Source organism: Accipiter gentilis, chromosome 28, assembly GCF_929443795.1.
Source record: "Accipiter gentilis chromosome 28, bAccGen1.1, whole genome shotgun sequence".
NCBI lineage: Eukaryota > Metazoa > Chordata > Aves > Accipitriformes > Accipitridae > Astur > Astur gentilis.
Window position 1 is genome coordinate 10,771,382 of NC_064907.1, and position 26,707 is coordinate 10,798,088.

Sequence of the window (26,707 nt, forward strand, 5' to 3'; positions counted from 1 at the left end):
TCCCTTCCCCTCCAAAAAAGCAAGTTGCTGCTGGCTAGCTAACAAGTAAAAAAACCCAGTCCAAAACCTCATCTAGTCTCTTGTGCCAATACGCGCATCTGTCGGTGTGTCAGTGTTGATCCTCCTTCAGTACATGCCACATGCTCGTTTCTTTACACAAGATGGGCTGGAAGGGCCATTAACTAGATTAGAAATTCTAAGGCACAATTAAAAAACATGCTGCTTCTTTGCTTTAATCTTCTCTCCTTTAGCTTCCAGGCTTGTTTTCTCCCTGGCCTGACACAGTCCTAAGTTGTTTGGCGGTGGTAGGGTATCATTACACAACCGGGGCTGGTTTCTAAACTGTGTAACATCATGCATTACCTTGGCAGCAACACGCAGGTCCATGAGGCTCTCCAAAAAAGGAGTAACCCCACCAACTGGCAAAACAATAGCTGCATTTATGACCTGTGGGGGAGAGGATTTGAGCATTGAAGCTGTGCAACCAAGAAGCAACATGGTGACTCGTGAAATCCTTTTCTGTACAGTTTACTGTCCAGAGTTACCCAGAAAAAAAAGCGGAGGGGAAAAAAAAAAAAAAAGGAAAGGAAATGTTTGATATATTTGTTCATAATGCAGCTATACATCTGCAGACCTGTGGCAGCTAGAGGTACTTGGGAAGGAGGGTGACTGAAAGGTTACTGACTATCAGCAGTGCTCAGCGAGGCAGGACTCATGCCCTAGCAGCCTAGACGAGGGACCCCGTGCCAGCAGCCGGGGTGGCTGTGTCTCCCCCATTCCCGCGCAGACCATTTCTCTGGGGAAAGCAGCGATGCTGCAGATAACACCGTGGTGCGCGCTCCTGCGAGAGGGGTCATGCTTTTCCTCCTCCCGCTCTGCTCGCACAGCCGGGGCAGGGATGTGGACTCTCCCCATCCCACTGGAAGCAAGGGATGTCCTGGCAGACCCTGCCCTGCGGGGTCTTGCCCACCCGGCTGGTACCTGCGCCCCAAGGGCAAGGAGCAGCAAGGGAGGAGCAGCACCATTTGGAGCATTCCTGATGTCCTAAGCAACATCTGATAACGCAAGGTGGATCTCTGCCTGTTTTCTGAGACGGGGAATTGCTGCTTAATTGCTACTGCATTGTACAAATGCAGTGGGAATTTTACAGAGGAGATAACATGATCTAAAATGACTATTTTTATTCCTTGGGTAAGTGTTTTCCTCATGCAGAACTGCGTTTATTACTATTATTAATGGCCTCACCGGTCCTTGTGCTAGTTCCGAATCTTTATAGTTACTGTCATTATACAATTTTGAAGGTACAGACCGGATCCTGGCCTACCTGCATTAAAAACAGCAGAGTTTAGAGATTCAATTTTTCACAGGTTTGGGCATCAGGATATTGTTGCATTCTCTCCTGCACTTATTGTGCAGAAAAGCTCTCATCATCACTGCGTGTAGAATATGGCAGGAAAACACATCCCTGCTGTAGAAAATTAAAGACGTTATAATTTCCCTGTTAATCCCTATGGGATTTTAGAAATGAATGCTATAGTGTATTTCTATGGGACCCTATTTGCTTATCCCTTTTAAATGCTGCAAGAGTTTTCCATATGGTTATGTTTAGGATGCATTATGGACGCCTTTCATCTTCCTCTGAAGCACAAGATGAAATATGGGTCACTGCTAGAATAAAGCAGTGAGGCTTTGTGATCCGGTAGTCTGCTGCATCTGATATGGCAAACCCTGTGCTGCTAGGAAAGCCATCGTCCTTTTGGGAACTAAATGGCTTGGCGGGGTTGCTTTAAAATTGGAGCTACACCTATTTGATACTTTTTTGGATGAAAGAACAAGATCTTTCACTCTCCTTTCTGTGGAGTGCCAGCCAGGTTTAAAATTAATATCAACCGACGTTGAAGAGGGAAGGAAATGAAAGAAACATTTCTTCCCCAGAAACAGCCCTGCTTTCCTGCCTTTTCCATAAGTGCATAGACGTCTGTCAATTTTGGCACCAGAAAACATTAAAAATAAGAAGTTTTTTAAATACCGGGAATTCTGCATCTTTAAATGTCGCCCAACAGGAATGCAGAGGCTGTAAAATGGACAAAAGAGAATTGAGCCAGTTAAACAGTTAATGTGCTTCTGCAGAGAGCGCTTATTCACCCTTAACAAAACATCTGAAATATCCCGTGTGTTTTTGGAGAACAAGGTGAAAGGCACTGCTTCTTGCGTCCTGGAGCCTGGAAACTGAGGAGAAGCCCACAGCTGAGGAACAGGGGTTGAGTTTCCCACTGTCCCAAATTCACTCCAGCTCCCCAACAGATTCCTGAAGTCTGGGATAGCTGTTGTGGGATGCCTGTGGTCTTTTTTTTGCTAGAAGTACTGAGTACCTATCCTAGTCACTGATTTGGAGCACAATAAACTGTGGTAAATCAGGCTCTTGGCACTCAGAATACAGACGTTTGAAATGAGCAGAGGCTCTCTCAAGAGATATTTTTCCCAGCTATAAAAAGGGGGAATAGCTACATTACAGGAGGGAAGGTTAAATCATGGAGGTTTTTTGTAAACTGCTTTGGAGAGGAAGCCATTATAGGAGTACAAATTGCTCTTTATTTTTTATTTTATTTATTGCCTCATTTTCAAATAATGAAATTCTGAGCGTACCTCCTCTCTAGCTGCTGAAAAATAAGGGAATGCGGGAGGTTTCTTAATGACACTAATAAACCCAGCTGAACACTCTGCCAACGAATATTTTTTTTTATTGCAAAAATACCATTTTATTAATACAAATGGTCTTTATAGGATTGCATTGGTTGCCACACAGTTTTGTTTAGAAAAATATACAGACTAAATTATTTTGTTCAAAACATTCTCTTTTTATCTGGTTGGAATGGAGAACTTCATTCCAGAATTTCATTTTGTAATGACTTTTTTGGTTTGGACAGTCTAATTTATATTCCATAATAAAAATATAAAGAATTAAAGTGACGTGATTTTAATGAAAATGCAGTGCATTAATGTAGGATATAGCTTTATGTGAGTGGAAACTTCAATTAGTGGGAAAAATGCAAATATACTGGTGGTCCACTCTGCAGCCTTGCTGTCCTTCTCTACTAGGGAAGAGATGGAAAGCTTGCTGGAGGGTCCAGAACAGCCCTCTTTGCTTCTTCTGCTCAACCCTCCTTGTTCTTCACACCTTTCTGGGCTAAAAGGTGGCATGGTTTCCACTGCAGGTTATTTTCTTCAGGCTGCAGTACCTAGATTTTTCCCTCCTCTCTCCTGCGTGGAGGTGAGGGCCATGTGTGACGGAGGGATCGTTCACCCCTTCAGCCGGCAGTGCCATGGGGGTGAAAAATCCATCCCTTTCGCTCTTCCCTGCCACTGGGCCCCCTCTGCCCTGCCGTGCCGAGCCCGATGGTACTCTGTATTTTGATCCTTACACGCTGTTTAGTCTGGTGGGTGCTGTGGGTGCCCGATGGTCATTTTCTTCCTGCCATCCCCTTTGGTAGTAGGATGCTGGCCAGACGAATTAATTGCTGTGCTTCTTGAGGGGTTTTGCCTGCTGATGCGATGTTGCCATTGGGGTTTGTCTGGTCTCTGTCCCACTGACTCAAGATGCTAACTGTGATGTGCAGTGAGTCCCACAAAGCACAAGGAATGCTCCTGCCTTATTTTGGAGATGGATGTGGAAACCTCCACCCTTGGCAGCTATCATGAACAGAGCATGAAACGGGATGAGAGAGGTGGGACCTAAATTCTGTTAATTGACAAGCGTTGGAGGGGTTGCGATGCTCTGAGAGGTCAGAGCCCAGGCAAAGCCCAATGCAATGTGCACAATACGTGGCGTACTCACTGCCGAAACCACCACTGCTCTGTGCTTTTCCAGGAAAAATGGAATATGTGAGTCTCCGCAAAATGTGCACTCTGTCAGGCATTGTCTGGAGTGGCTTTTTGGGGAGCTCTCTGTGCATTAGCTGGAACAACTCCTCTGCTGAATGTTCGCTCGGCTCCCTCGCTCCTCCGGACCACTCCCTCCTGTCTGGCTCTTAGTACTTCCAGCCTTCAAAATGTTCAAATAACTCAGTTTATCCTTACAGGACCTCTGTGGGAGGGATGGAGGGATGGGTAAATCCTTAGTTTAGCAATTGGGAAACTGAAAAATAATCCCTCATCCCTAATCTGCAGTGAGACTCTGGTGTGCCAGGCAGTGCTCAGACCACTCCGCAAGCACGTGCCTGCACATACAGGAGCAAATGCATGCTTCTGGGCGTCCGTATACTGAGAGATCTGTACGTTTCTGCCTTGGTCAAGCTATGTGGATGCTGCAGGTTCAGACATAACTTGCTTTTGGTTTCCCTCACGTAATGCTCACCTGGTATGACAGAGCGTGGTGCAAGCCGTTTGGAAGAGACTTATTTCCCTGTTGGGATCGGTCAGCGAGGAGGAGGGACGTACGACACGCAGTGACGTCTCTAGCAGTGCGTACGTGGCCACAGCAAAACGTAACCCACCGGCGGTACTCGGCAGAGGCACCGACACGTGCCGTAACCGCTCGCACCTACCGCAGGGCGCAAGGAGCCAATGACGCCGCTGCCTCGGGGCGCTCCGGGGTGCATCTGCTTCATCTGAGCTGCTGATTTGCTTTTCCTGGAATCGAATTAGAACCCCCAAAGGATGTTGCATGAAACTTGTAAACCAAAGTCAGGCCTCTCTGTCTTGTGATGCTTGTTTTAATTTTACTGTGGGCTGTCAGGAAAATAATTTTGTGATTAAAACTGAAAGCTGCCTTGAAGCAGCTGCCAGGCTGGGGGGTGTCGGTGGGGGCTCCGAGGGGGTTAGTTAACTCCAAGTCCTCGGTGCGTTGTTTTTCCCCGCTCAGATCCACGTGGAGGATCTATTCCCAGACCTAATCAGGATTTGCGCTTGCAAACGGGTGAATGCTAGAGCCGTGATCTGAGTCGGGGAGGAGAAGGCAGCCCTTGTGTGATTTACCTTCACGCTGCCGTGAGCTGCTGAAGCCCTTTATAAGAAAGGGGTGAGTCTGATTTAACAAATTTACCAAAGCTCATGGGTTTGTGGTGAAAAGTCAGTACAACAGGTCTTTGTGAGCTGTGGATTTACGACATGTAAATAAGTTGTTACTGTGCTAATTGTGGCCGGTGTTACAGGTAGCAGGCTGTTAACAAAAGCCTCGCAGGGTGATTTATGTGGGTTATTTCGCACATGCTTGTGCGCAATACGTGTATAGATCCTCTGCCTCCCTTCCCCACAGCTGCGAGGGTAGGAGCGAGGAGCAGCGTTCAGCGTAGGCTGGCCCATGCTTCCTCCCCTGGGGTGCCGAGCTCCAGCAACCAGGAATCATTAAACCGGGGGAGGAAAAATGGCTTTTGGCTGCGCCCAAGCCCTCCCGTCAGTGTTGCCCAGCAATCTCTGTGCTGAATGGAAACGGTTTCCTCTCCCCCAGCCCTGAGCTTACAGACTGGGTTTCCTGCCTTCCTCTTACTGCCTCCACCTACCCAGACAGCTCTGACACTTCAGGCTTACTGATTAGCTATTTTCTACCACAGCTCTTTTAGCAAAGGTTTTACACGGCGGCGTAACAGCTGACTAAGCAGCGAGCCTGCGAGCGAAAGAAATGAATGTAGGGCTTTTTTTTTTTTTTTTTTTTCAATTCGGCAACCTGACAAGGCTCCATCTCAAAATGTTGAGGCATTTCTCCATGCAAGCAGCCTGTTCAGTGGCTGGGCTGGTGTTCAGCCATGCTCTGGGAGCTGGGAGGTAAGCCCTGCCGGGGCCCCCGACCAGGTAAAAAAAGAAGGGGGATGTTTCAAATACAGTACCTAGAAGAGAAAGACACAGGCAATTTGCATAGTGAAACGACGATGGAAAGATGTGCTGAATATGCGACTCAGCTTTGAAAAAAACAGTTATCATATGCAAAAGCAGTTAACACATAGGAGAAATGTTATAGAGACAGACTTTGTGGACCAGAAATATGGAAGTACAAAGCAATTTTCGTATCAGAGAGCCTGTCATTTCAGAATATCCCAGAATGTGGCATTTTGGGGCACCACAGCTGAGCCAGAACCAGCCAGCCAGCCAGCTCTGAACTGAATTTTTCTTTATTTTTATATATATATGTGTGTGTGTATATATATATTCCCTCCCCTGTCCTGAATTCCCTCCATAGCAAGGGTAGTACAGCCATTCAGAGCGCATTTCCATGGTGCTTTCAGTTTTCATTGCAAATCACTTCCAATGTATCTCAAGAAATGAACCAACTCTGTCTTCAGGTAGTGATGGATGTACCTTAAAACATTTAAAGCACTTGAAAAGTTCTGATATCTTTGGTCTGATCCTTAGCCAAACTATGTCTAGCCTTGTTGGAGTCTCTGTTCTATTCAGACACTAGTGGCAAAAACATCTGTTAACTTCCATTTTAGCACTGTTAATCTACCGTCATCTATCCTGAATGGGTCTTCAACCTTATCGCCCGGGGCAGGTGGGGAGAAAAACTGGGGCGTAGTCCTTTGCAGACTTTAGGAACTGGGAAAATTTATGGGACCTGGTTTCCGCTGTGAGGTTGTCTTATTAAGTGCCCCCTTACCCAGTGGCTGGTATGTGAGGGCGGAGGGGTCAGGGCACCAGCAGGACGTTAACACTTGCCCACTGACGAGACACGCTCCTGGACAGGGGCTGCTAACGCTGGGAGGGCATGTTCTCTCCTCCTGCCTGCAGAGAAGTGAGTAAGAGGAGAGGAATGGACAATTATTAACAAGGCTGGTTCAATGGCAGGATGGAGCAAGATTAAAAAGAAAGTCCAGGGCTGGCCTGCTTGCCTGAAGTTGAAAGGATCTGGAGGGAAAGGTGACATCATCTGAGGGTGCTCATTCACAGAGCTGGTCATTTCTTGTGCTTTGCCTTTTAAGAACAGCAGTGGCACATTTCTACGTGTATCTGCTCCTGTGTGCCTGCTTAGCGGTACCCCATTGGTGCTGAACAGCTAGCCTGCAGAGCAAAAAGTCTGAAATATCCCTTGATATTGGGAAGAGGTGGCACTGCTGTCATTCACGACGGAACTCAGGGGTGATTTTTTTGCCCATGAAAAGCGTTGGGAAGGCAACTCTGCAAAACTGAAACCTTTATTCTTTATACTCGGTATCACACATACTCGGTATGGCCAGGGGAAGGTTTGCCTTCAGACCGTGGGGAACTGAGAAGGATGCTCAGTACCAGAGTTGCTACCGAATGGGTCAATAAGCCCACTGATGTGATGGTGCCTTTCACGGCATGCCTGGAAACCACTGCTGAATGTAATGCAGCATTGACACTTCAGTGAATCGATTTCTCTGAATGCCATGCCAAGCAGATGAGAAGCCTTTGTCAGCCAGTTTGTGTCAAGTCCGTCATCCCATTCCCGACCTATAGCTTGTGGGAGCGGAGTACGACGGATGAAGTCATCAGAAAAGTGCAAAGGTCTTGTGTCCTCGGAGGGGAAAGGTGGATGTGCGAGGAGAACAATGTATTCAAAATAAATCAATAAATCAAAGATGCCAGCCCTGGGCAGATGTGTTTCTGTGCTGATTCTGGTGCCCATGCAGGAGAGCAGCAGAGGAAGGTTTGGCTGGGGGACTGGGGGGCGGGGGGGAGGCTTTCGTGCTGTAGGTTTGAAATGTACAGTCTCCGCTGGAGCGTTGGAGGAGAATTAGCATGCAGTGCTGCGTGCCTTTGCTCCCCTGACCCAGAGGACAAAAGCCTGCAGAGTGAGAAGGATTTTTCAAAGTGGTGTGGCAAGCAAGCAGAAAAAAAGGAAGGGATTGCGGTATTACAGCTATTTGTTGTATGTAAATGTCTCTTTTTGCTGTGTTCAGATTCTGTTTTCCCCAGGCCTTCCTCTGATTTCTTCATCTCAGCAGATGTGGGTCAGGCTCATCAGTACGTTCAAGAGGGAGATCTCAAGTACTGCATCTGGATAAGATGCCTTCAGTCAAATGTCACAGCCTGCCCACTCCAGTAAGGGGCATCACTGCTTCGACAAGCATGGGAAAGTCCCAGGTCCTAATGCCAGTATTGCTGGGCAGTGCGGTGGATTTTCAGCTTTTCCCTTTCCCTCTCTGTATCTCCACGTTGATCCCAGGATTTGTGAGACGTCGGAGAGGCTGGATGTTCTTGTCTGCGGTTTGGACAAGAGAAGGAACAGGACTCATCTGGCTCAGAAACTCAGGATATTATTACAGATTGGTAGGCTCTCCAGCAGGGCATGCTGACCACTGCATGTACCAAAACAACCTTGGTTGCTTTTTCTGGCATGGCATTTCAGCTCCATGCCTTAACGTGTTTGCATGGTGAGACAGGGGCAGCATTTTGAAAAGTGAGAAGGCAGAGATACACAGAGACCATTAGTGGGAGACTTCGCTTGAAGAGCTGGAAAATTAAATGAGTAGAATCTAAGAGAGTGATTTAGGAGTGTAGGGGCAGCAAGATGCCAAGGCTATGGATAGATAAATGGAGCATCAATCTGGAGTAAAATGCAGTGTAACAGCTCTGTGCACACACTTATTACAGTATTTTAAAAGCCAGGCAAGTTTAACCCTTACACCTGAGGGCTAGACCCGCCACTGTTGTGGCTGGACTGGGTAGCTCTCACAGGTTGCAGTATGTTTGTGTTTTTTTAAAGATGGGACAGTTTTAGGTCTTGCCACAAGTTGATCCACTTATAGCTCCTGGATCCTTCTGTGGGAGCCGAATAAGTGAAGAGAGGAGCCAAGAAGAGTCTGGAGAGTGAAAGCCCAGAGATGGGTGAGCGGGAGCAGGAGGTGAGAGGTGTCTGTGGGTCTTCATGGTGGTGGAGAGCAATTCAGGGCAGTGGGAGAGAAACCACAAGGCTGTGGGAAGATGACATTGTCAAATTGATGAGACGCGTCCAGGCCATGAATAGAAAATCCATGACTGAGCCCAGTGCCCGCCCAGCATTGGCACGCTGTGCTAGCCCCAAGCTGCTTTGTGGAGATAGCTTCGGCCTGTGTTGTACCAGCAGTTCTGTGGTGTGGTGTGCCTGTGGCCTGGCTGACCAGCCCTCCCGCTGCTATCTCCTGGGGGTTTATTTGGTCTGTGCCAGCTCTCCATGGGTCAATATCCTTTAGCTTGGGGCCACAGACTGCTCTGCCCATGGAGATGCTTGCCAGATTTCATAGAACCATAAAATCATAGAATGGTTTGGGTTGGAAGGGACCTTAAAGGTCATCTAGTCCAACCCCCCTGCAATGAACAGGGACATCTTCAACAAGATCAGGGTGCTCTGAGCCCCGTCCAACCTGACCTTGAATGTTTCCAATGATGGGGCATCTACCACCTCTCTGGGCAACCTGTGCCAGTGTTTCACTACCCTCATGGTAAAAAATTTCTTCCTTATATCTAGTCTAAACCTACCCTCTTTTAGTTTAAAACCATTACTCCTTGTCCTATCACAACAGGCCCTACTAAGAAGTTTGTCCCCATCTTTCATGTAGGCCCCCTTTAAGTACTGGAAGGCTGCTATAAGGTCTCCCAGGAGCCTTCTCTTCTCCAGGCTGAACAACTCCAACTCTCTCAGCTTATCGTCATAGGAGAGGTGTTCCACCCCTCTGATCACCTTTGTGGCCCTCCTCTGGACCCACTCCAACAGGTCCATGTCTATCTCGTACTGAGGACCCCAGAGCTGGACGCAGTACTGCAGGTGGGGTCTCACCAGAGCAGAGTAGAGGGGCAGAATCCCCTCCCTTGATCTGCTGGCCACTCTGCTTTTGATGCAGCCCAGGATACAGCTGGCTTTCTGGGCTGCGAGCACACACTGCTGGCTCATCTCCAGCTTTTCATCCATCAGTACCCCCAAGTCCTTCTCCGCAAGGCTGCTCTCAATCCCTTCATCCCCCAGCCTGTACTGATACTGGAGGTTGCCCCGACCCAGGTGCAAGACCTTGCACTTGACCTTGTTGAACCTCATGAGGCACACATGGGCCCACTTCTCGAGCTTGTGCTGGTGTTTCTGGATGGCATCCTGTCCCTCAGACACGTCAACCACACCACTTGGCTTGGTGTCATCTGCAAACTTGCTGAGGGTGCACTTGATCCCACTGTCTATGTCATTGATGAAGATATTAAACAGTACTGCTCCCAGTATGGACCCATGAAGGACACCACTTGTCACCAATCTCCATCTGGACACTGAGCCATTGACCACCACCCTCTGAATGTGACCATCCAACCGATTCTTCATCCACCAAACAGTCCACCCATCAAATCCATGTTGCTCCAGTTTAGAGAGAAGGATGTTGTGGGAGATCGTGTCAAAGGCCTTACAGAAGGACAGATAGATGACATCCATAGCTCTTCCCCTGTCCACTGAGGTAGTCACTCCATCATAGAAGGCGACTACGTTGGTCAGGCAGGACTTGCCCTTGGAGAAGCCATGCTGGCTGTCTCGAATCATCCCCCTGTCCTTCACTTGCCTTAGCATAGCTTCTAGGAGGATCTGTTTCATGATCTTTCCAGGGACAGAGGTGAGGCTGGCAGGTCAGTAGTTCCCAAGGTCCTCCTTTTTACCCTTTTTAAAAATGGGTGCAGTTTCCCTTTTTCCAGTCACCAGGGACTTCACCTGACCGCCATGACTTTTCAAATATCACGGAGAGTGGCTTGGCAATGCCATTAGCCAATTCCCTCAGGAATCCCTCTGGGCTGCATCTTATCAGGTCCCATAGACTTACATATGTTCAGGTTCCTCAGGTGGTCATGAACATGATCTTCTCTTACAGTGGGAGGGACATTGCTCCCCCAGTTCCCATCTGGTGGTCCACCCACTCGAGAGGTGTGGGAAAAGAGGTTGCCAGCGAAGACCGAAACAAAAAAGTTGTTGAGTACCTCAGCCTTCTCCTTGTCCATTGTTACCAGTTTGCCAGAATATGCAGGTGGAAGATTGTGTCTATGAGCTTCTGTTGGGCCAAATTTATGTTGTCAAATGACTTGGCAGTCATCAGATCTGATGGCATCAGAGGCCTCCCCTGCACGGAGGGGGAGCTGCTGGTCTGGGACTCAGTCGCCCACGGCCTCCAGCAGCCCCGGGGGTTCACCACATCTCTGGTCATGCCCTACAGCCCAGCTTCCCTCCAGGGAGATTGCCTGAGGCATTGGCTGGGGAGGGAGCGTCTCAATTTAATCTGAAGTTTCAGTTGTTGTTCCGAGCACTGCGGGAACAAGGGAATTGTTGTGGGATGAGCCGTTGCTGTTTCTTGCTGTTAATACCAGTGACATTGTAATTTTCGTGGCTGTAAAGATGCCCGGAGCAGAGGGCAGGCCCCCTTGGAATTAGCGGCAATTTATTTTTTTTTTCACACTGAAAGGAACAAATGGTCTTTCCAGCAAGCAAACTTCGCTTCTGTTGCCATGATCTGTCCTCCTCCCAGGAAAGCACTCACTTCGGAAAGACCCGGCAGCCCTGCGGAGTGTGAAGGGCTGCTCACAAAAAAGACACACGCACACACAAAAAACCCAAACCAAAACACCCTGAAGTGAAAAGCAGCTGCTGGAAGTAAGAGCTAGGCTAATGTGGAGATGAAAGCATTTATGCAGAGCAGAGGTGGAGAATATTGGCTCCGCCGAGTGGGTGGAAGTGTCCTCATGAATGAGCAGCACCGTGCGGGGCTGCCTCGAATAACAAAGGGGGAAGGAGGGCGTTAGGATTTGATAGTACAGACTTCTGGAAAAAATGAGACGCTGAGAAAAGAAGGAAATCATGGCTAATTTAAAACTGCCTTGGAGAAGCAGGTGGGAGGAAGACCTTGAACATTTGCTACACTGTGACTTGAAAGTAAGGAAATGGAAAAACAAGGGTTGGAAGGCAGAGCAAGGGAGGGCTCGTCTCCTGCTCACTCTTTCAAATGAACAATACTGACTCTTGTAGAGAACATTAGGGATTTTCTGAGAAAATGCAGAGCTCCTGGAGTGAACTGTCCTAAGGGAAGGGCTGAAGAAAGAGGATGAAGCCAGTGGCTCCCAGAGAAATGATGATGATATGATGAGTCAGAGACACTTTCGGTTGCACTGAAATATTTACTCTTCGTCTGCCTGTATCCTCAAAGCCCACATCAAGAAATGAGGGCAACCCTTCTTTGACAGGTTAGAGTTACGCTATCAGGTGGTGTGCTAAGGGGATGAATAACAGCAGCCAGAGGAGCTTTATCAGCTCTTCCCCCTGTTACTTGCTTTGGACCAAATTCTTATTGACTTGGTTGGGCGTGCGCTTGGGTGACCTAGCGTAGAGCCTGGACACCTCTCCCCAGTGTCCCTGCATTTCCTTTTTTTGCATGCTTAACTTGACAGAGGTGACAACTCCATTATGCAAGGCGCATGTGACAGTGGCACTGTGCCCCTCTTGAAAAGTTGCCCAGGTCTGTATCTCACATTTTATACAAAGAGATTGAGGGCCATCCAGAAAAAACAGGCGCAAGCAGCCAATACAATCAGTTTCAATATATTCTCCTCTTCTCAAAAACCCCCTGAACATCTCTCCAAAATAATCAGAGCTGTTAAATAACACTTATTCTGTGCGGAGGAAGTACGGCACGATGGGACTGCCGGCTCATGCCAAGGAAAACACTTGGACTTGCTTGGCCTCTAACAATGGACCAAACCAAAGGAAACTGGAGGCTGTGGTGCCTATGGGCTGTGCTGGGGGAAGCGGGGGGAAGCGGGACTGGTGGCAGTCCCAGTGGAGGACGGGCGTGCAGCAGTCGTGCCGTGCATCTGGAGCATTTGCCAGCTCGCTCTCCCCCAGATGGTGTCTCCCAGCGGCCAAGCCCAATTCAGGTCATGCAAGCAGAGCACCGTCACTGTGCAGCAGGTTGGTGGTGATCAATCAAATCACAGTGATTTCACTGAGGGAAGAATTTAGATTTTATTTGCAAGAGTAAATACGTCTCTTTTTTTTTTTTCTTTCCCCTCTGTTATACCAAATATTGCCAGCTTGTATTTGACAAATGGTATTTCTGAAACACTGTTCATGATCCCAACACCAAATAAAGATGTAGCACTATGTATGTAAAGCTTTAAAGCTTGGAGTACAAGGATGAACTGAAGAAATCCTTTAACAATGGTATCTGGTCAGTCCCATATTCTGCCTCCACCTTTCCCATGTGGTATCAATAACCCTGTTTCTAACCAGAGTGCCTCCGTCCCACTTGGCCACATCCCACTCTCACAGGTATGTAGATCTTTAGACATCTATCCTCAGGTGTCTGCTCAATAGTATTAGTATTTAGCAGCCCAGACGAGATGCCGACTTGGCCCAGGGTGGGAAGGCAGGGAGGCAAGCAGCCTGCTTACCACAGGCTGCTGCATGGAGAGTGCTGGTCCTGTAGGGCCAGATTATATATTCTTTGCTGCAACAACGCAGCATCGTGGCACTCATGCAGAGACCCGTCACAAATATGTCATGCATCATGCAGAGAGCTATCACATGGCAAATACAGCACTTGCATGCATAGGTATGAGTTTAAAAAAGAGTAGTATTTGGCCTATACACATTGTGTTAGCTGTGCATGCCTGGTGATGGGAGGGGAGGGCTTCAACTGTATCAGAGATTTTATATGTGAAAAGAGATTTAATGAAGCTCTCTAAGCTCACAGTCATTTTCTTGTCCTTTTTGTGGAGCGGGAGGTAAAAAACATAGATTTGATTAGTGTTGCGGGATCTGTTCTGATAAAAGCCATCGTTACTATGTCTTCCCATCCTCACACGAGGAGACATTTTAGCTCCTATGTTTCTTTACCTCTGCACATGAAACGGATCTTTCCCTCCTATAGGTCTGTCTGTAAACGTATTTATCCTTGACCTTCAGGTGCCTGTCAGTCATCCCCAGTCTCCAGCACTGCTGTTCCTGTCTATGGCTGTGCATGGGGCAGCCCCAATCCCCCATAGCCAGCCCCCCGTGCAGTGTGGGGCAGCTGGACTATGTGAGATCCCCATGCGATGGCCTCCATGCAAAAGGGACATATCACGGTGCTTAGTTGGAAAGCCTATAGGAACTGATAAGGAATGAGGTGGTGTCCCCCTGGTTGCAGGGAGCAGGGCGAGGAGGTGGTGCTGAGAGGATCGGCATCATGCCAGGACAGGGCTTCTTGTGTCCCAGACCTGCTGCACGGCGAGAGTCCCTGATACCCTGGAGGTAGGAGTAGGATGGGAGAAATGGCTGAAACACCAACTGCTGACAGCCTTATTTTGGTCAATGTCCTGCTGAAGTCAATGGGATATTGCTCCAGGAAAAACTGGATAAGGATCTGGGGATTTGGCACTGGGAGAGGTTCTGTCTTCTCGCTGTTTATTCTCCAAGTGGAGCCCTAACCCGCTGTTTGTGACTTCATGATCATTTCCAGAGCCTGTGCTAATGATGTCATACCCGGGGGACTCTGGCTTCAGGTGGGAAATTAACAGCAGGAGCAGATGAACTCTTTAATAAACAAAGTTCCTGTTTTCATGCAAATGTCTTTAGAAATAAGGAATTAGGGGAGTGAGAAATACAGAAATTTATGGTATAGAAGCGACGCTGTTTGGAAACAGACTTTTTATGAGTTTTCCAAGAGGCGCCAGCTGCTCTTTAATGTTTTCATTTAAGAGTTTTATGTATGAAAGCTCTAGCTTGTGTAAACAGCAAGGCTGAGAAAGTTGCAGGGGTTGTTGTTAATGGTGAACCTAACAGGCTGGGGATTTCGCTCGGAAAAGATGGTGAGTGTTGATGTTTATTCAGAGTGGAGGTCTTTAACGTGGCCAGATGATGCCTCTGATGTCCCTGTTGTTCTCTGGGCTCTCCTGCCCGTGCCCCTCCCTCTCGTGACCACCCCCAAAGCCTCCCATGTCCCTCCTTCCTCCAGAAACCTGGGAAAAGGTGGCACAAGCGCATGGGAAACCTTCCAGCCGGGGCAGCCCCTTCTCCGCTGTGCCGCAGCTTGGCGTCTCTCAGGGAGGCTGGACCTCTTGCTCCCCTGAGGAGCAAGCCCAGCATGGCAGAGATGCCCGCCAGCCCTCCCGTCGCCCTCTCCGCCACGTGCCCTGGTCCTCCCTGCCCTCACCAAGAGCCATCGCTGATCCACATCTATTAATCTGCTATTTTGGGGAATGCCTATTGTGCACTGCAATTAATGTAATTGCTTTATTTTGCTGGAGAGAGTGCCGGAGCCCGTGCCACAAATAGCTTTGTGTGCGTTCTTCTGGTGGGCTCCCTTTGTTTGGCAATTAGCTCTCCAGGGGTGAAATGCGTGGCACCATATTAGAAAAAATAAATGAAGTCCCTTCAGCAAGGCCAGCAGACGTGAAGCAGGCAGCTGCACGCGCAGCACTTCTCAAGGAGGAGCCGAGCAACCATCCTTGGTGCTTGCTGCTCTCCATCTTGCTCTCATGTTTTTCTGCAGCAGCTTTCTGTTTGCTCATCTACAGGAATACTCTGCATCTAGCCTGCCTGTTTTTGAAAAGGTGACTGCTGATGACAGCTAAGATAACAAGAGGGTGTTGGGTTTTTTTTTTTGTCTTCATGATAACGCCTCCAGTTCTATTAATAAAATCCTGAATTTGACTCGTCCTTCTGAGAACTCCCAGCCCCTCTTCACCCATTCAAATCTGTATTTTTAAGCTGCTGTAGGTGGATTGTCGACAATGGTTGTTATGCAAACTCCGAATGCTGGCTTCAGGAGCTTCTTGGAAACCTGCAATGAGTAATCTTTATGTTTCTGACAGGTCTACAAGGAGGGAGGGGGTGCAGTTTTGCTGAAGATAGGTTGACAAAATAAGTGTCAATTCACGACAAACTAACTGCCAAAAATACTCACATCAAACACTGGAAACAATTAGCGAACGGTATGACAGAACATCTCTTAGGCTGGAGAGCACACCAAGGACAGAACCCCTCACTAGTAAACTGATGTTTTAACCCTTTTTTTATTTGGGTGAGGAGAAATGATGAGGTCCTTTGTTCTCTGGCGCTACTTGTAGGTTTGGTGGGGTTTTTTTAAAACTCGCAGGCAGTGGCTGTACTTGAAAGATGAGCTAGGTTTGTTTATTTCTCCAGCTTGTTGTGTGAAGCGCGCACTGATCACATGAGACCTGATTAATACCATGAGGTCGTAGAGGTGTGAGATGGCCATCAAAATTTGAGCAACTGTGGTCAGTACTGATCTGGACTGCAGAGGCCTCTGAACTCAAAGCTGAAGAAGCAGTCCTGTGGTCCGGTGGTCTAGTGGTCTGTCAGTAGGCTGATACTTTTGGAAAAGATTTCCCTGAAGAAAAATTTCCCTGAAGAGAGAATTGGCTGTTGATAGCTCCTTTTGTACATGGTCCACGTCGGAAGTCCAGCTTGCAAGCCTTCAGCTTCCGAGCTGAGCAAAACGGGGAGAGAAGGGCTTCTTGGGGAAGAGGACGTGCAGCAACCTGAGTACCTGCCCCGGGTTGCAGTGCCTTTGGGTGCCATGTGGTGCAGTTTGCTGTTTGACCCAAAGCCGTCACATCCTATGCTGGCTGGAATTAGGAAGTTTGGCTTTGCAGTACCTGTTTCCTGACTGTGATGAGCAGCTCCTGCAGCTGCAGAGCACGCCGGCAGCAGATGCGGTAGAGGAGCCAGCACAGCCCTGAGATGGCCCTCGGGCTTGGGGCTGCTCCCACCTCTGACACCCAGGGCAAGTTACCCAGGAGTTTGTAACACCATCAACCAAAGGCACAGGCTCATCTCAGTTGACTTTTCAAGGTGCCAAGTTCCTCTTAACCACAGCTCATGCTGCTATCACACTCTCAGCTCTCCCCAAAGCAGACTTGCATTTGGTAGAGGTCTTGAGGTACGTGACCCTGGGGTCAGCAGTCTCTGAAGGGCACAGTGCCATATATTGCTTTATATTGCTGTTCTCTGTAAAGCACCCTGTGTTATCGTCAGCTGTCACACCCAAGTACCCATAACAAGCCGCATCTTTGCATCACGCTGGTAGTCACAAGGAGGTAATACCCACGAGTCCACCAGCTGGAAAGCCCCATGTCTGCGCACAAGTATTGCTTATTACTACACTGTAGCTCACAGATCTTCAGAAGGCGATCCACTCTGCGAATCAGTGTTTTCTAATGCTGAGAGTCCCCACAGTCCTGCCAGTCTGCTAGTTCCATCGCTCCCCTCTCAAGTGAGTCAACAGCCATCTGTGCATGCTGAAAATCAAGTAACTTCTGCTTTAAGAGAGCTTTTTGTCATTTATAATGAATCCCTCTGCATCACACTATGTGGTACCTAGTGATGTCCAAGAAGAAATCAGGAAGAAAGAGTATCATCTGAAGCCACCCACAGCAGCCTGGTATCACCTTTCCATCTCAGCTGCACTTCAGCAAGCCAGCTGAAACGAGGCAGTTTTCTCTGTGCTTGGTGCCAAACACTATTCTCACTGAAGCAGAGGGAAGTTTTGTTTTTCCCTAAATAGGAATGATTTGGCCTTTGGTGGTGCTCAGCTGGAAAGAATCCAGCACTCTTCTGATCTTGTCAGAGCGGCTGAGATGGTCATAAATCAGAAGGGCTGCTCCAGAAATATTTTCCCTGAGTTTGATTCTCCATCCCACCATGCTGGTATAATGAAAAGAAAAATTGAGCCCACCACTGGTTTAATTTTACAGATAGCCGCTCTCTTTCCAGGCAATCTTTGTGATTAATTTTTCTCACAGTCTGTCTGTCTTTTTTTTTTGGGGGGGGGGGGGGGGGGGGGGAGGGATTGTTTCATAGGGCTGTTCAGTTTTTTTACCCTCCTCTCCCCTTCCATATGAGGAAGAATAAAGTGAAGAAACAACATTTTCAGAGAAGAAAGACTTGGAAAGAGTTGCTGTTTTCTGGGAGTCTGCTACAGCTGTTAATTTGTGGAAAACCTCAGTGGAAAGTAAGCAATATGGCAGCATCTCTTTACACGAGAATTCAGCAATGGCCTCGTTCCAAACCATGGCTGATTTAGGTTCTTGGCTTGCACAGCCAAAGCTTCATGTAGTGTCATGCTTTTTTTTTTTTTTGTAAATAATGTTGATGCAGCTGTGGAAGGCTCTGATGTTCATTTTTTTTTAACGTGGAATTGTCGTCATTCAATCAAGCTTAAGCATTGTGGAGCTGTGATGTTGTTTGTCTTTGCTTGTTAGATGTTGGCGGGTGAGCCTGCGACGGGCTGAGATGTTATTTGGGAAAGAAGAAAAGGCTCCTTCCCTTCTTCCTTGCCTTCTTCACAGAAATGCACACAGACCCAAACTCCCATCCAAAAAGGCAGTAACGCTGAGAAAATTTGGAGCTGGGCTTAAACATTGCGGGCTGGGCCCCTTCTGCCTCTCCAGAGCACGCACGCTCTTCTCTTCCTGTAGACTTTGTTCCTCTCCAGCATTTGTCATGCATAGTTGGTGGCATATCAAGATTTTGAGTACTTCACTGAGTGCAGTAACCTCTTTTTCTTGGATGGACATTTTGTTTGTGGAGAATACAGCATGGTGCTCAGTTGTCTGGGCAGAAATGAACGTTGAAGAAAATCTCAGCTATGTGACATCTATTAGATCAGAGAATAATTTTCCACTAAAAATGTCCAATTATTCAAACCTCTCCAGTAGACGAAAGAGCTTTTGACAATCTGTTTTGCTCAAAACCCCTGCAATTCATTTGACATGGATTAGATGACCTATTAGAGATTAGAAAAGGGGGAAAGGGTTTCTAATTAATGTCAGCCCAGCTGTTAACTTGGGGAGTATCAGTGAGTAGTAGCACAAGGCAAGTCCTTCAAATATTTCCATGATTACAGTTCACGTATATATTGCAACCTGGACCTGTAGCCTTCCGCACAGAGCGTTGCACAAGTTCCTTGTTCCCAGGTAAAGCATTCCTGTGCACTGGACTGCCTGCTGCTTCTTGGCTCTGCCTCCTTTTCCAAGGCAGGCTTTTATGAATGGGTAAGCAAGCCCCATTTTTTTTTCCAGTGCTACCTTGTCACATAATGACTGATTCACTCACCTCCTTATCTCTGGGCCATATGACTTACTTTGATTGCATCTTCCTTACCAACTTGGCTATGTATCTTGTTTCTTTCCCCGAGGGTGAATTAGGGCAGAATCCTTGAATCCTTAGAGTTTCCCGCAGCATCTGGAAAGAAGAGGAAAACCAGAGATGTGCCAGAAAAAGGCAGGCAGAGAAAGATGAAAGAATTTGGAGGCGGGAAGTATTCGCTCTTGGAATGAAGCTTCCTCCTGGCTGGCCTAAGGCAGAGCAATTTACTCTTTTCTGCAACATGCAGAATGGCCCAGCCCCTAATCCTAGGAGTAAACATTTCAAAGGTGCCTGAGGGGCCCCCTATTTATATTTTTATAAGCTACTTGGTCTCCTTGGAGTCTCAGGCTATATCCCCATTGCCAGTATCGCAGCTAGCTTGAAGTGAGGTAGTGCCTTGTGGAGATACCTGGGCTAGGCTGAAGAAGTTTAGCCGCTAGAAGTAGTTTACCCACAGCAGTGCATTTGTCAGCGCATTATACCTGCCTGCTGCCATACCTTATCCTGTGCCAAGTCCTGTTTAAAGCTGTCTCTAGCTCACACTCGGGACCATCTGTGCAGCAAAGGCTTTTGCTGCAATCCTGGCTTCTCTGCAGCCGCCTGCTGAGGCTCGAGGACCTAAATGCCAGAGTCAGGGTAGAGCATGAGGTTTGGGAGCTGGAGTCATGTCAGTGCTTTGAAAACTTTTTGTAGGGCTGAACCCACATTCGCTATTAGCACTGTTAAATGCTTTCCTGTTTTTCTCTGTCCCCTTGAACTCACACTGCAGCCCTAACCGACTATCGTGTTTTGTTTTTAATGACAGAGCAAAGGTGCCAAAATATTTCAGTAGCTCCCCTAGGAACATCTGCAACTTCTTTAGCTAGTATTTTCACAGCTGGTCATAACTTTATTTTATTTTTGAATGCTAATAGTAGCGAATCTGGGATCCTGAAGGAGAACAATGGCTAATTTCCCTTGTATCAGGATTTAGAAGTTACAAAAAGCTACTCTAGCGCCTTTGAATAAATGCCGAGGAACAGCGCTGAGGGGGAGTTTGTCGTTTGAAAGACAAAGTTGCTGAGCTCCAGACAGAGCTTAGACCAGCCTTCAGACTTAGGATAAAGTTTGTGTTTGGAGCCACCAGGATCAAAACATACAGACGACTCAAATGACAGAGCTGCTGCTGCTGCTGCTGCTGAGGCTCATGCTGCCGTGTGGCAGGAGAGCCATCTGATCACTGCCTCCAGTGTGGTTTCTGTCATCGCTGATGAAAACAGCAAGAGTAAAATCTCACACCTCTAAAGTGATACCGAGGTCTAGGCACAGGAATTAGGTCTGGGAATTTGAACTTCCACCCAGCAAAAATGCTGCAGACCTTTAATTGCAGCTCAGATTTATTACCTGCTAGCTATGCTTAGTTGGTCTAACAATGAAAATAAGCTGAAGGCATTTAATCATTGTATCGACCTACCCCTCATAATCTTTATGCTGCACCTCTTCACTCCCTATATAGACTGAGCTAGCAAAGTACGGAAAAACCCAAAAGCATGCTGCAAAGCTTCCAATTTTACTTAACTACTAACAAATCTATTAAAACCAAAGACGTTTTAGACTGAGCTCTTTACCCAAATGTTTTTTCTCCTACAGTGGCACAGGCTTCGACTCTTGCCGGCATGGAGCCCGTACCTTAGCTCACACTCAGAGCTGCAGCACCAGGTACCACTTCTGGGCACGGCTCCCACCCACCCCTGGCAGCTGCCCCCGACCCAGGCAGCAGCTAACAGGGTGCACACTCTTTCTCGAGGGCAAAATGCTGGGGGGGGAGGCAGGTCTGCAGCCACGATTTGAACAAATGTACGAGCGGCACTTGCAGGTTGAGAAGCAAAGAAATACGTCAGTCTGCATGTTTCCTTGGGATGTCCCATCTTATCAGTGGTGTCTTCTGCTGGTGACACAGGCAGGCTTGCAAAGCAGCACTGGCCGTATCTGCTCTTGGAGGATTCCTTGATGGTCTGCCTTTGGGGGGAGCTGGAGCTGCCAGGTGAAGGATGCGGGTAGTGGAGGACGGTGTGATGTGCCGCTTCCTGAAGGCGGAAGACGCAGTTTCCCAAAGACATTGCTTCCCAAATGCTGTATCTGTAGGTGGACCCATGCCAGCACGCTCAAGCACCAATTAGATCTGACTGAGATTTCCCACAGCTCAGGGGAAGCGGCAAGCTGGGGTGGGATTTGGGGTTCCTGTTGGGACTCATTCCCGACACAGGCAGGTATCTCTGGTGGGCTGTTACGGTGCTCCCCTGGGGGCAGAATGACCAGTACCCCTCTCGCTTGCACCAGGACCATGAGCTCGTAATTCCCTCAGATGCAGTGGGGTTTCTTTCAATGTATCTCTAAGTGGGAGGGGAATATGGCTTGTCACTTTTTTCACATTCCCATGGACCTGCCCTGTCAAACTCAGCGGGAGTTTGCAACTCAAGCAGACACGTTGCTGAGTGTGGTAAAATCCAACAGAAATCTTTAAAACTCCCCAGATTACCTCCATTGCTGCAGTTAATTTTTTGTCCATGACTTCTCTGCGAAACCAGATACAACTAAAACATGCAATTCAAGAAGGCTTAGTGCCTTGACCTAAGTGCTAAGGTATTGCATGAGCTGCCTGCCAGATACCACAGCCCCCGCTGTTAGAGACAGGTAATTAGGTCACCACTTGTGAACTTTTGACACACACAGACTTATGGCCTGATAACACGGATGCCCTCAAGCAAGTAAAGGCAATTCACTTATCATCATGAATCTAACGAGCACTGAACTCCAAACAGTCATTTAGAATAAGATGGCTTTAGCCCTCTGTATTTTCATCCTACCTGAAGGCACAGAGCTTGTCTGTGTGGGTGTCTTGCTGGAGGTGCCCAAGGGAGCCGAAGGAGCTGCTGTGCTGGTGCGGTACTGTGCAGGGACACTCGCTTGGGTGCTGTGCAGACACGTGTGCGGTGCCCGCTTTGGGACCCTCCACAGGGGAGAAGGGTGCGCTTTAGCACTTTAACACCATAGCAGGAGGTATCTCTGTGCCACAGCAAGCCCTCAGAAGCAATGCCAGACCATGATGGAGGAGCGTGGCTAAGGACCGAGCTTGGCGGTGCCGTGGTTCCAGGTGTGTGGGAGTCAGGAGTTGTCCTAAAATGTCTCCTATCATCTTTCATAAGTGGAAAATGCAGGGGCTAGTCATCTCACCCCACTCTCTCCTTGCTGTATTTGTGTATTCTGCATGTTTTTTCCTCATACTCCATCTCAAGACACTTTCCCATCAGCTCATGCTGTTATGTCACTCTCCAGTGGGTGAACTCAGTACGACCAGGAAACGCTGAAGGAAAATGAGATGCAGATGTGGTAACTGCATTGATATTCCCCTTCAATGCAGTTGTTGTTGGAGAGCTCGGACTGTTACTTTGACTTTGCTCCTCCGTGGAGCATGCTTAAATCAAAGCGTCAATCTTATCTGCCTTTCGGTTCAGCCTGCCTGCCCCTATGGAACAGCTCGTTCAATGCGCTTGCACGGTCCCTGGTCACCCTCCACGGGGATGACTGAGTCCGTAATGCAGCACAGCTGGTGGGGACCACGGGGGACACTGGAACCTAAGAGGGGCCTGGATCTGCTGTTCAGTTATGTCATGTCTAAGTGGTGCTTGTTTGTGTATTTTCAGAGAACCCAGATAAAAGAATATGAGAAAAGAAGAGTAAAAAAGGTTTTTCTCCATAAATTAATAGCGACCTCAAAGCTCCCATGGTGGAAAAACTGCTATGCGATGCAATGCCAGTAAAATAGAAGCAACTGTAACTTCACAGAAAAAGCAGTGATATTCTGATTAATTGCTGTGTTTTCTGAGGTTTCAGTAAAAATGGCTGCTGATTATTTCTGAAACTTATGATGACTGTCTTAGTGCATAACCCCTTCTTAACATCAATTTGGCAAACAGAAAGGGAAATATATCATACAATATTCCACTTGTAGGGCCAAGTTCTGTCATCTATCTGCTTGCAAAGCCTCTGTTGACTGCCTTGGGATTTCTCCTTGCAGAATGATGGCAGGACATGATCCAGACCCAATATAAATGTAACATATGAACCAGTATATCTTCAGATGGAGAAAACGTGTGTGGAATTTCCCTGTACTATCATGTGCATACTTTATAGGCAACTGCATCCACAGTTATTGAAAAGAAGCACAGACGTCTGTGGTTAGACATCAATGACTATTGTGGGAGGGAAAAGAGGGATACTGAAAGCCTTAGAATTTGTGCTTGATTGGTTTACTGAGAAATACTAAGCGAGAGAAATGAAAACAGTTTAGGATAGAACCATAAGGAAGGGAAATTGGCATTGCTGGCAACACTGATGAAATATAATGTTCTTGCCAGAAAAGTATAAATAATGGGTTTCCTGATAGAAAATGTTGATGAGGCCAATAATGGGGAGAGTCTGAGGAAAATGTATGCATGTGGAAACTGAGTTTTATTTTGGCGGTGACTGAAAATAACCATGAAGCCTGGAGCTTGTAAACCAGGGAATCCTGAAATTAATAATTTTCAGAGTTAACTGTTGGAGAGTGACAGCCCCATGAGGACCATTTACTTTTCAGGTCTTGCATATCCTTGCCTATTTTAAGTCCTCAGACTCACTGCTGGCTGTATAACGTCTTGTCAAGCAGTAGTTAGCCGAGATAGCAGCCGTCATTTAAACTGCAGTCATGGAGGCTGCAGGAAGTGCTGGTGGCAACGTGATGTTTGGTCACTGGCTCTGCTTTGGGTAGGTTTTACATTGCACACATCTCTGCGCTACCTGATTGATGCTTTCCTTAGGTGACCTACATACCATACTCTCTGTCCTGTGCTGTTTTTTTCTAGTCCTCTCTCCACAGGGAGGAATGTGTACCATATAGTACTGTGTTTCAGTAGAGTTGCTTGCTTAAGTCTACACCAGAGGACACACTGAAGCTCTGGAGGTCTCTTGTCTAAACCCCTGCTCAGAGCAAGGCTAGCTGCACAGGGAGATCAGGTTTTTCAGGGCATTGCTCAGGCATATTCTGCACATCTCCAAGGATGGAGATTTCCCAACTTCCCTGGGCTGTAGGCCTGCTTCATCAAGTAGGATGATCCTTCTTTATGACTTTAAATGATTGGTGCTGATCCAGGTTTTCGGCCTTTACAACAGACGATGCTATTCATCGCCTTTGGGGCAGGTTTGGGCTGTGTGAGTAGAAGCAGGTGAAGGAAGATTTTCTTGGCCTGACAGCAAACCTCAGTATCAGCCCCAAGAAACTCGATCTAAAGAGGTTTCCACAAAGGTGAGCCTTAGGCTACCTGGCAGAGGGAAAGAGGCTCCTGCAGGGAACGGTTCAGAGCACCTCTCTGAAGCTTTTCTTTTGAAATGCCCTTAGGAAGTGCTGGTCTATCTTTACTGATAACAACAGGCATGTAGGAAGATTAGTTTCCCCTCTGCTTCCTAGATGCGTCCTCTGAGCATGAGCCTTTCTACCACCAAGCCTGAAATTTGCATCCTTTTTTCTTCATCTGGACAGAAAACTAAAGAGGTCTGGAAAGGCAATGGGGAGAAAGGTGCCGCTGAAGGGCAGTGATTCAACAGCTTGGATTCATATACAGTAATAATAATGCCGATGATCCACCAGCCCTTCAGCTTCTCGTCCTGTGCATAGGTTGTGACTGTCCTTCAACAGACTTCGGAATTTATTAAGACAGAGCAGTATTTGCGATCAACCAGTTTTTCATCTCCTGGGAGCTCAAAAGTCTCAGTCTTATAAGGGATCTCCTGGCAAAAATCCCAAACCAAATCTACTGCCTTTACACGTGGTGGCTCTCCTCTACAAATACAAATGCATTGGTAGTTAAAATCTCAAAACAGTCCATCAAATGCATCCACACATGTCAAAGGAAAAGCAGACTGGTGATCAGTTAAAAGACTTGCTACACTGTGCCCCCAGTCCCCACATAGTCAGACCTTGGCGGGTAGCAGAGGAGAAGGGTTCTAGGTGGGAAGGGTCCTAAACCCCCTTCCTCAGCACCAGAAGCCGTAGTCTGAACAGTCAAGCAGCAATGACAGTAGGTAGAGAAAGGCAAAAAATTGGCGCTTGTCCAGACCAAGCGCAACTCCATCACTTCTTCACCACACCATGAGAAAAAAAATACCAGAAGCTTCCCCAGCATTGTCCTTTCACATGCGAGCATGACACTCTGCCTGGGGATGGTCGTCGGCCGAGGAGCCGCGTGGTGCAGGGATCCCGGTGGCGCGCTGCTCAGCTGTGGTTCAGGCCCCTCCATCCTGGGCAAGCTCCTGGCTGCGAGGATGTTGCAGAAGTGTTTGCTACACCCTCTTTCAACTTCACCTGTGCTTGGTTTTTCTGGCAGATAGGGCCGAGCCTCCTAACTACTCATTTTGGAGGAAAAAAATAATTTGCATGCAATGGCAAGACACTGCCACAGGATGTTTTGTTTTGTGTGTGACTCTTGCTTTGGTCCTTTGCTCCATGTTGGGATTCGATGTTGTAATGAAAAATCCCAAGGTTTGCCTTGGCATTCCCACTTTATTGGAAAACGTTGCATGTGGCACAAAGCTAGTGGGGTACAGGTTGTTCCTAAAAATCCACGCATGCCTACAGGTTGCAGGGTGGCCGGTGAGCCCCTCTCAGACTGCCAACACAGCAGTGTCCCCCTCGTGCTTCCCTTCTGCTGCTCTTGTAGTCTAGCTTCCCGAGAGAGGAAGGCTTGTGGGGTCTTGCTTCGCATGCGTGTGAAAGAAAGTCACTGACAAACATCTTTCAACATTTGGTGGATTTCAATCGAATTTGTCAGTAGGGTGGAGATCTCAGAAACTCTATGTTCTTACAAGTTTTGTGAAAATAAACAGCCAGGTAAAGAGGAGACAAGTCCTCATTGATACTCCTACTGTGGGAAAGGCTAAAGTAGGAGCTTGTATCTGATTACAGCATCTGGATGGGAGACACAAAGCTCCAGGGTTTTCCCTGGCTATGGAGCTATTTGTTTATTTCCCATCCCAAGTAAAGGCGAAGCACTGCGTGATGGGAGGTGGAGCTGGGGCTGGTTTCCCATCTGCAGTAAAGATGGCAGCGCTGTAAGTGCCACACTGAGAGCTCAGTCAACAGGCAGCCTCTTTCCAGGCCCCTCTGGATCTCTTCTCTGTCCACTGTGACAAAGGCTGGTTCGTGAAGTGTGCGCATGTCTCCCTTCTGGCTGCTGGCAAACAAGGCCTTTTTTTTTCCTTTTCTTTAAAACGGTGCACAAAATGCTTACCCAGAGTCAACTGTCTCTGGCCTCCTGTCTGCAGAATCTCTTTTATGAAGTAAATGTTTATGCTTTCAGACTCCCTCTAGGCCTGTATAATCATTCAGCACATGGCTGCAGGATAAATCTGTTCTTGCAGTTAGCAAAGGAGTAAATGCATTCTCCAAAATCCTCAGCGAAACCACGAGAATTGGAGGGACACCAAACCAAAACATTCTTCTCATTTGGGCTGTTAGAGCTGCTGGGAAACTGGATATTTTGCAAAGGAACTGGCTTTTTTCCCCCCTTCACTGTTTCTTTTTTTTTTTTTTCCTTGAAGTCTGCAGCAATGGAATGAGTGAATTGTTTCCTGGGGCAGCTGCTGTGTAACATC